We start from the raw sequence: 8,119 nt of genomic DNA on the forward strand, positions 1-8,119 counted from the left end.
ATGGACAGTTTGAGATCGAGCGATAGGGCTGTTTGTGAGCAGGTCCCCGTGGCAAGAAAGGCTGGCAGGGCAATGTCCCGATCACAGCTTGCAGGGACTGAGCACACGTCTCCTGTGACTCATTAGCCAAGCTGGGTAACCGAACGGCCAAATCCTTTGCATGTGATAACTGCCCCTGGAGCAGGGAGACTAAATGTGGGTGTCAAAGTGGATGAAGGATGGGCAACAGCTGCTAGATGGAAGGCAGAGAGAGGAAGAGCTGTACGGAGGATGCCAACAGAGCTGGGGATTCCCAGCAGATGCCATTCTTGCAATGTCTGTTGGTGTGAAATGTATGCTGAAGGGCAGAGTTAAGGGGATAAGCACAGGAGTAATATAATGCAGCTGTTCTCCAACTTCAGGGTGAGGCTTAGTGGTAGAGTGCCTGATTTGCACATCCCAGGTTCAATCCCCACCATCTCCAATTGAAAGGACCAGAAAGCCTGAGACCCTGGAGATCTGCTGCCAGTCAGAGTTGACAGTGCTGACCTCAATAGACCAAAGGTCTGACTCGGTCGGTAGAAGCAGTTTTATGTGTTCAGAAGCCGAATTTCCAGTATTCAGTTGAAAAATGTCATTGGTTATCATTGTCTCTGAATGCAAAATAGCCTTTCTCCATCCCCCCACCCCCACCTCTCTGCTAAAATCCTTTGCACTGGAAAACCGAGTGAAAACCAGTTCAGTTTTATACTGAAGAAACAGTGATCACCCCACGGGGTCTAGTTCCTTGGTCATATTCAGCCAATGTGAGTTCCTAGTGCTGAACAATCTAACTCCCAGGACTTCTGAAGTTATCTGGAATCTGAGTGACTGTGGTCAGCCGCAGGTATATAAGCTCCCCTTGCTTGCGGAGGGGTGCATAGGGATTCCATCCCTCTGAGCGGCGGAATTCCTAGCCTTAATCCCCAGAAAATGGAGAGCTCCATTTTTGTGTGAAAGAAATTATCAGGAGAAGGGGCTCACATGGTGTCCTTACATAGGACTCACACATGGCCCCTGGATCACTCTCAAAACACCCCAGCCAAGGGTTCTCAGATCCCATTTAAGAAACGCTAACTTTAAAAAGATAAAGGTAAAGGTCCCCTGTGCAAGCACCGGGTCATTCCTGACCCATGGGGTGACGTCACATCCCAACATTTCCTAGGCAGACTGTGTTTACGGGGTGTTTTGCCAGTGCCTTCCCCAGTCATCTTCCCTTTACCCCCAGCAAGCTGGGTACTCAAAGACACCCAGAAATTCTAGGAATTCTGCTGCTCCGTTGCTCTGGGTAGAGGTGTCTACTGACACCTAGTGGGTAATTCCAGTAAAGCAGGAAGATTAAAAAAAGTGCTGTCCAGTGATCAGGCTACAGGGTTCTTAAAAACCTTTATTTATTTGGTTTTATATTTATTTATAACCCCGCTGTTCTCCCCAATAGAGACCCAAATTGGCTTATAACATTGCTCTCCTCCACTTTATCCTCACAGCAACAGCCCTTTGAGGTAGGGTTATGGCACCCAATTTCCATAGTACAGTGGGGATTCAAAGTGTTTGGCTTGCACAAACTGTATGGGATTATTAATCTAGATGTCAATTTTAAGTCATGTTTTAAGTTGTGTATTTCCATTGATGCAAATGGGGTTTCTTCTACTGGCCCACGCTCTCAAAGCTGACATTATTTGGCTCTTCAAATTTTAAACAAATGGAAATAATAAATATTAAATAAAATAAATAAATGGTTACAGACCCCTGCTGTTAAGGGTAAATATTCCAGAGGGGTTAACTGGGGTTAAGCCTGTTGCTACCAAATCAAACCAGTAGCCTTGTCAATATTGTACTATTTTTACAATACTATATTTTAAAAAAAACAGTTAAAAGCCATCCATTGGGGCAGGGGAGAAGAGCTGCCAAGTAGAGTTGCCAGCTCCAGGTTGGGAAATACCTGGATTTTTTTTGGGGCAGAGCCTGAGGAGGGCAGGGTATGGGGAGGGGAGGGACTTCAATGCCATAGTGCAGCGGTTCCCAAACTTTTTGAGTCATGGATAGGGTTGCCAGGTCCCTCTTCACCACTGGTGTGAGGTTTTGGGGACGGAGCCTTCAGAGGGTGGGGTTTGAGGAGGGGAGGGACTTCAATGCCATAGAGTCCAATTGCCAAAGTGGCCATTTTCTCCAGGGGAACTGATCTCTGTCAGCTGGAGATCAGTTGTAATAGCAGAAGATCTCCAGCTAGTACCTGGAGGTTGGCAACCCTAGTCATGGAGCACTTTTCAGGAGAGAAATTCATCACTGAACACTAATTTTCACCTAGCACCTATATGCTGAACCGAATGACAGTAGTATTTTTCTTTCCAATCTCTTCACGGAGCACTAGGAGATGTTTTGCCGAGCACCAAGTGCTGTGGGGAGCACAGTTTGAGAACCACTACCATGGAGTCCAATTGCCAAAGAGGCCATTTTCTCCAGGGGAATTGATCTTAATCGGCTGGAGATCAGCTGTAATAGCAGGAGATCTCCAGCTAGTACCTGGAGGTTTAAAAAACAACCTCGTGCTGAGAAATGGTCGTTAAAGACAACAAACAGCACTGATAGCTAATTGGTGATTATTCAAGGTAACAGGCAAAATCAAACATTACAAAACGAAAATAGTGTCAATAGACCGTCCCGAGTAATTATATAAAGTAGTGTTCAAGGTGCCCCGACCTGGATGGCCCAGGCTAGCCTGATCTCGTCAGATCTTAGAAGCTAAGCAGGGTCAGCCCTGGTTAGTATTTGGATGGGAGACCGCCAAGGAATACCAGGGTTGCTGTGCAGAGGAAGGCACTGGCAAACCACCTCTGTTAGTCTCTTGCCATGAAAACCCCAAAAGGGGTTGCCATAGGTCGGCTGCGACTTGACGGCACTTTACACACACACAGTGTTCAAGGTTCTGAGAATCAATAGGACATAAGGTATAAGTCCAGACGCTTCGGGTGACCACGTCTGCCCGAGCTTAAGGATGATGAGAGGACGCCCGGTCGAGGATACCGTGCTCTAACCCGACTCTCCAGTGCATGAGACCGGGTGTTCTCTCATCATCCTTAAGCTCGGGCAGACGTGGTCACCCAAAGCGTCTAGACTTATACCTTATGTCCTATTGATTCTCAGAACCTTGAACACTACTTTGTATAATTACTCGGGACAGTCTATTGACACTATTTTCATTTTGTAATGTTTGATTTTGCCTGTTACCTTGAATTATCACCAATTAGCGATCAGTGCTGTTTTCTGTCTTTAAGTACCTGGAGGTTGGCAACCCTACTGCCAGGTGCAGCGGCAGATGCCATGTGCCCTCTCTGTCACCATTGCATATGCCTCTATATTCATAGCCTCTATATTCAATGCCTCTATATTCATAGCTGCATGGAGAAGCATTGCCATGTAGAAGCAGCCTCTGACGTGCTCCTAAAGAGCAGCAGATTCCAAGCTTGTTTGGGAAACATGTGTTTACAGCTTCAGAGGGCCAGCCATGCTGGCCTGCAGTAGAACAGTCAGATTTGAGTCCAGTAGCACCTTAGAGACCAACAAGAGTTTCAGGATGTAAGCTTTCAAGAGTCAGAGCTCCCTTTGTCAGACACAGTAGAAGTGGAGATCTACTGTGTCTGGTGAAGGGAGCTGATGATAAGATATCAGTTGTATTCTCTGCACTGACCACTAGGGGGTTGAAATAACAGCTGGGATGTCAATTCTGTCAAGAAACTATCCTCTAGTTTGGACTTGCCTGCCAAAACCTGCCATCCCCTTCTTTAGCACATTTAATAGGCAAAATCCTTCCTGCATTTTAATTTGTACAACCTCACAATAATCCTCCCTGTGTTATACTCACCACCCTCTGATCCAATTGAATTTTAAGACTCTACGATTTGCACCCTGAGGATTTTCCATCAAGCCCTGAAATCTTTTTTTTTTAATCTTTCGTCCTCCTCACTTTTTTCCATCCTGAACCTCCAGCCCGACGAAGAGTTCTGTAGAACTCGAAAGCATGCTCACTGTTGATGTGGTATTTTGGGTGCCTATCAAAAGGCATGCATGGAAAAGTCCTGAAAAGATGCAGCTACCTGCCGCAAAGTCGGGTAATTGGTCCATCAGTCTAGGAGGCAGAAGTTGGTTCCCAGTTCCTTATTCACATCTCCTAGTTTCTGAATGTTACTGAGGACAATTTAAAAACTCCACACCCCAAAATAAAATTTGGACCACCACATATCATACAACCCCACATTCAGGGGACTGTGCCCTCTGAGGGGGTGCATGCTGGGTTCTGGTCCAAAGTCCGGTTCTTGTGCCAGCTGATTTCAAGTGGGGTGCCCCCAGGACAAATGCACGTACAGACACTGAGGCTCAGCTGCACCCCAAAATAATCTTTGGACCACCCCACATTACACATCCCCACACTCCAGAGACTGTCCCCTGCAAGAAGACATACAGTGGTGCCCGGTCCAAACACTGTTTCTGGCACCACTGGCTTCTTTTTGGGGCGTCCCTCCCAGAAACCTGTATTGCAAAGAAGATTTGGACTGGGAACCAACTTCAGCCTCCTCATCTGTCTCAGCATTCTGAGTTGGCTGTGGCCTGTTAGAGCCTTTCTTAGCACCAGTGACTTGAGATCTTTCGACTAGAAATGGCGAGATTCAAACCTGGAACCTTCTGCATGCAAAGCCTGTGCTCTGTGACAGCCTCTGCTCAACAATGGCTGGATCTCCAACATTCTTCCAATGGGATCCTTGATGCTACCACAGTGTTTCACTTTTTTCCTTCAAAAAATGCATTACACTTCTCATGCAACGTTGCCTTAAAATGACTTTGCCGAGCCACACAAGCAAACGAACAATTGTTTTTAGAAGATTCAGACAGCGTTACTCAGCTTTTCAAAAGTGTGCTTATAAGTAACTACACAAAGGCTTTAAAAACAATAGTAACACTTACAATTGTATTTATAGCAGAAAGTGGAATCCAAGAAATCTGCATGGGCAAACCCATCTCTTAAAGGGAGAGTTTCTGATCTTCTATTGGGACAGGGAGATAGAAAAAAGGAGGGTATGTGGCTGCAACTATTTCACAGTGATTACTACCATCTGAAAAAGGAGAAGAAGTGTAGCTTTTTATATGCCAACTTTCTCTAACCACTTAAGGGAGAATCAAACCGGCTTTCAATCACCTTTCCTTCCCCTCCCCACAACAGACACCCAATGAGGTAGGTGGGGCTGAGAGAGCTCAAAGAGAGCTGTGACTAGCCCAAGGTCATCCAGCTGGCTTCATGTGTGGGAATGGGGAAACCAACCCGGTTCTCCAGATGAGCGCCACTCATGTGGAGGAGCAGGGAATCAAACCCGGTTCTCCAGATTAGAGTCCACCACTCCTAACCACCACTCTTAACCACTACACCACACTGACTGGTAGCACCATGGGTCACCTCTGCACCAGAGAGGAGATATCCAGTGAAGCCCCACTGTAGTGCCCGCCAGTGCATTTCCTGATGCACACTTCCTTCGTTTCCAAAGCAGCTTTTCCCTAAGCTATGAGCCATTCCTGGCTTTTCGCCACCCCACTGGAGCAGGAGGTGCTTCAGAATAGGTCAGAGGACTCACCTTTGCATCAACAGGGAGCGCTCGTACATTTATTTATTTATTTATTTATTTAATCATTCTTATAGCCTGCTCTACCCCAGCAAAGCCAGGCTCAGAGCAACTTACACAAACAGCAAATATACAATAAAAATATAAAATCATCTTAAACAGTAGATTAAAACCGCCCTAACAAATTAAAATCACATTTACTAGACGGCGCATGGAGTTGTGATATATAGCCACAGTGTGGCCTGCAGGCAGTTCAAACAATGCACAATCTGTGCTAAATAGCACTCAGCAGCGGTGGAATAAAGTAGGAAGGCCAGCGTTTATAGGAAAACCATAACTGGCCTCAGCCATAGGCCTGGTGGAACAGTTCTGTTTTATAGGCCCAGCAGAATTTGATACGGTCCCACAGGGCCCTGGTCTCACTAGACCAGGGGTGGGGAACCTTTTTCCTGCCAAGGGCCATTTGCACATCATATGACATCATTCAGGGGCCATACCAGGTGTAGATCTCCTGGTGGGGGGGGAGAGGCTAGGGTTGCCAGGTCTCCAGCCACCACCTGGAGGTTGGCAACCCCAGGGGAGGCCACACAGAGAAGGCCTGCAGGGTGCCCCCGCTCCCCCCCTCCCAGGCGAGAGGGCAGCCAGTGGTGGGCCCGAGCAAACGAGGCGCCTGGGGGGCGCAGCCCACAGTTGATCGGCAAGGGAGGAAGGGAGGAAGGAAAACAGAGAAAGAGGAAAAGGGAGGGAGGGAGAAAGAGAGAAAGGGAGAAAGAAATGGAGAGAGGGGGAGAAAGAAAGAAAATGACGGAGGGAAAGAAAGAAAAGGACGAAGGGAGACGAAGAAAGAAAAAGAGGGAGAGAAGGGAGAAAGAGTAACAGAAAAAGAGGAAGAAAAGAGAGAAAAGCCTTCCCCCCCCCCCCCACATACACACACCTGCACACGCCGGCCCCGTGCGACCAGGCCCCAGCCTCCCCGCCCCAACACACACACAACGGCGCACAGAGCCCGGTGTGAACGGGCCCCAGTCTCCATACCCTCTTCCACCAGAGTCCACAAAAGCCCCCCCCCCCGAAGCTCAATTGGCTCCCACATGCATGCTCTGCCACCGGGAGCCGCCGGCCTCTTCCCCCCCTCCCCGCTGCTCAACAGCCGACAGGCAGCGTGAGGGGCTTACAATGTGCCGTGGTGTTCCTGCACACCGTGGCTGTAGGGGGCAGCCTTGGGGGAAGCATCCCTCCCCCTCCCCTCTCTTCTTGCCGACCAACAGCCGACAGTCGGCAAGAGGAGGTCTAAAGGGCGCCGCAGTGCCCCTGTAAGCCGCAGCCCCAGGAACACCCTCGGGGAGGGCTGCCCTGCACCCCTCCTCCCCGGCAGGGCCTCGGAGCTCCCGAGGGCCACAAAAAATGTCCTCGGGGGCCGCATACGGCCCCCAGGCCTGAGGTTCCCCATCCCTGCACTAGACAGACTATTCTACCAGGCCAGGGCCAGGGCAGAAAAGCCCCTGGTGCTGGTCGAGGCCAGCCAGACATAAACGGCTTCCTCCATCACTGGAGGATGCTTGGCTGGAAACCTTCCAGTATTTGGTGACTGGCCCGAGCTCCATGGTAGCCGTTTTGTACTGATGCCTGCTCGGTGTTCTCAACATTCACACAGTACCCACAGACTCAACAATGTTGGGGACCCCAGTACTAAGAGACATTTATTGGATGGCTTTGTTGAAACAAGTATTAGAGCTGAGGGGAGCTGAGGGGAGGGTGCAGATGTATGTATTTGAGTGAAGAAATAGTCTGGAACAGAAAGAAGAGAAGCAGGGTAACACAGTTGGCTGAAGCACCTTAAGAATCAGGATCTCTCTCCCCCCCCCCCCCCGCAATAAGAAAAGCCATGCTGGATCAGACCAAGGTCCAGCAGTCTGTTCACACAGTGGCCAACCAGGTGCCTCTAGGAAGCCCACAAACAAGATGACTGCAACAGCATTATCCTCATATGGGGTAGCATATCTGTTGCCCTATAGTACTGCCTCTGTCCCTTGCCCTGTACTCTAACTGTATATCTGTACATGAAGCAAATATTACCAAAACACTGTAGGTCCCCAGTGGTCTCCAAGAACCAACCCAGAAAAACACTGCCCTTGGAACTTCTCACAGCTCAGAGAATTGAGGAGTGCCGAACTCTACATTACAAGTTTTCATACTTTGTCACCACCTTTCTGTCCCCCCCCCCCAAATTTCCCTTTGCTGCTAACTCTGGTGTGTGTTTAGCAGCACACGTTCAATACTTTCTGATTAACGTAGCCCACACCATCTGATGTTTGAGTCTAGCATAGGTTATAAAGTCATAGTTGGAGGCTAGATGCCTATTCATGGTGCGCTGGCATTGAATCCCAATTCTGTATCTCAGGAAATCTGGCCTCAGGACTTTTGCAAAAGTCTGTGGTAGAAACACCAACTGGTAGCAGCGGTGGGATACAGAGGGATCATGAGAAGTGAGG

This window comes from Euleptes europaea, chromosome 3, assembly GCF_029931775.1.
Source record: "Euleptes europaea isolate rEulEur1 chromosome 3, rEulEur1.hap1, whole genome shotgun sequence".
NCBI lineage: Eukaryota > Metazoa > Chordata > Lepidosauria > Squamata > Sphaerodactylidae > Euleptes > Euleptes europaea.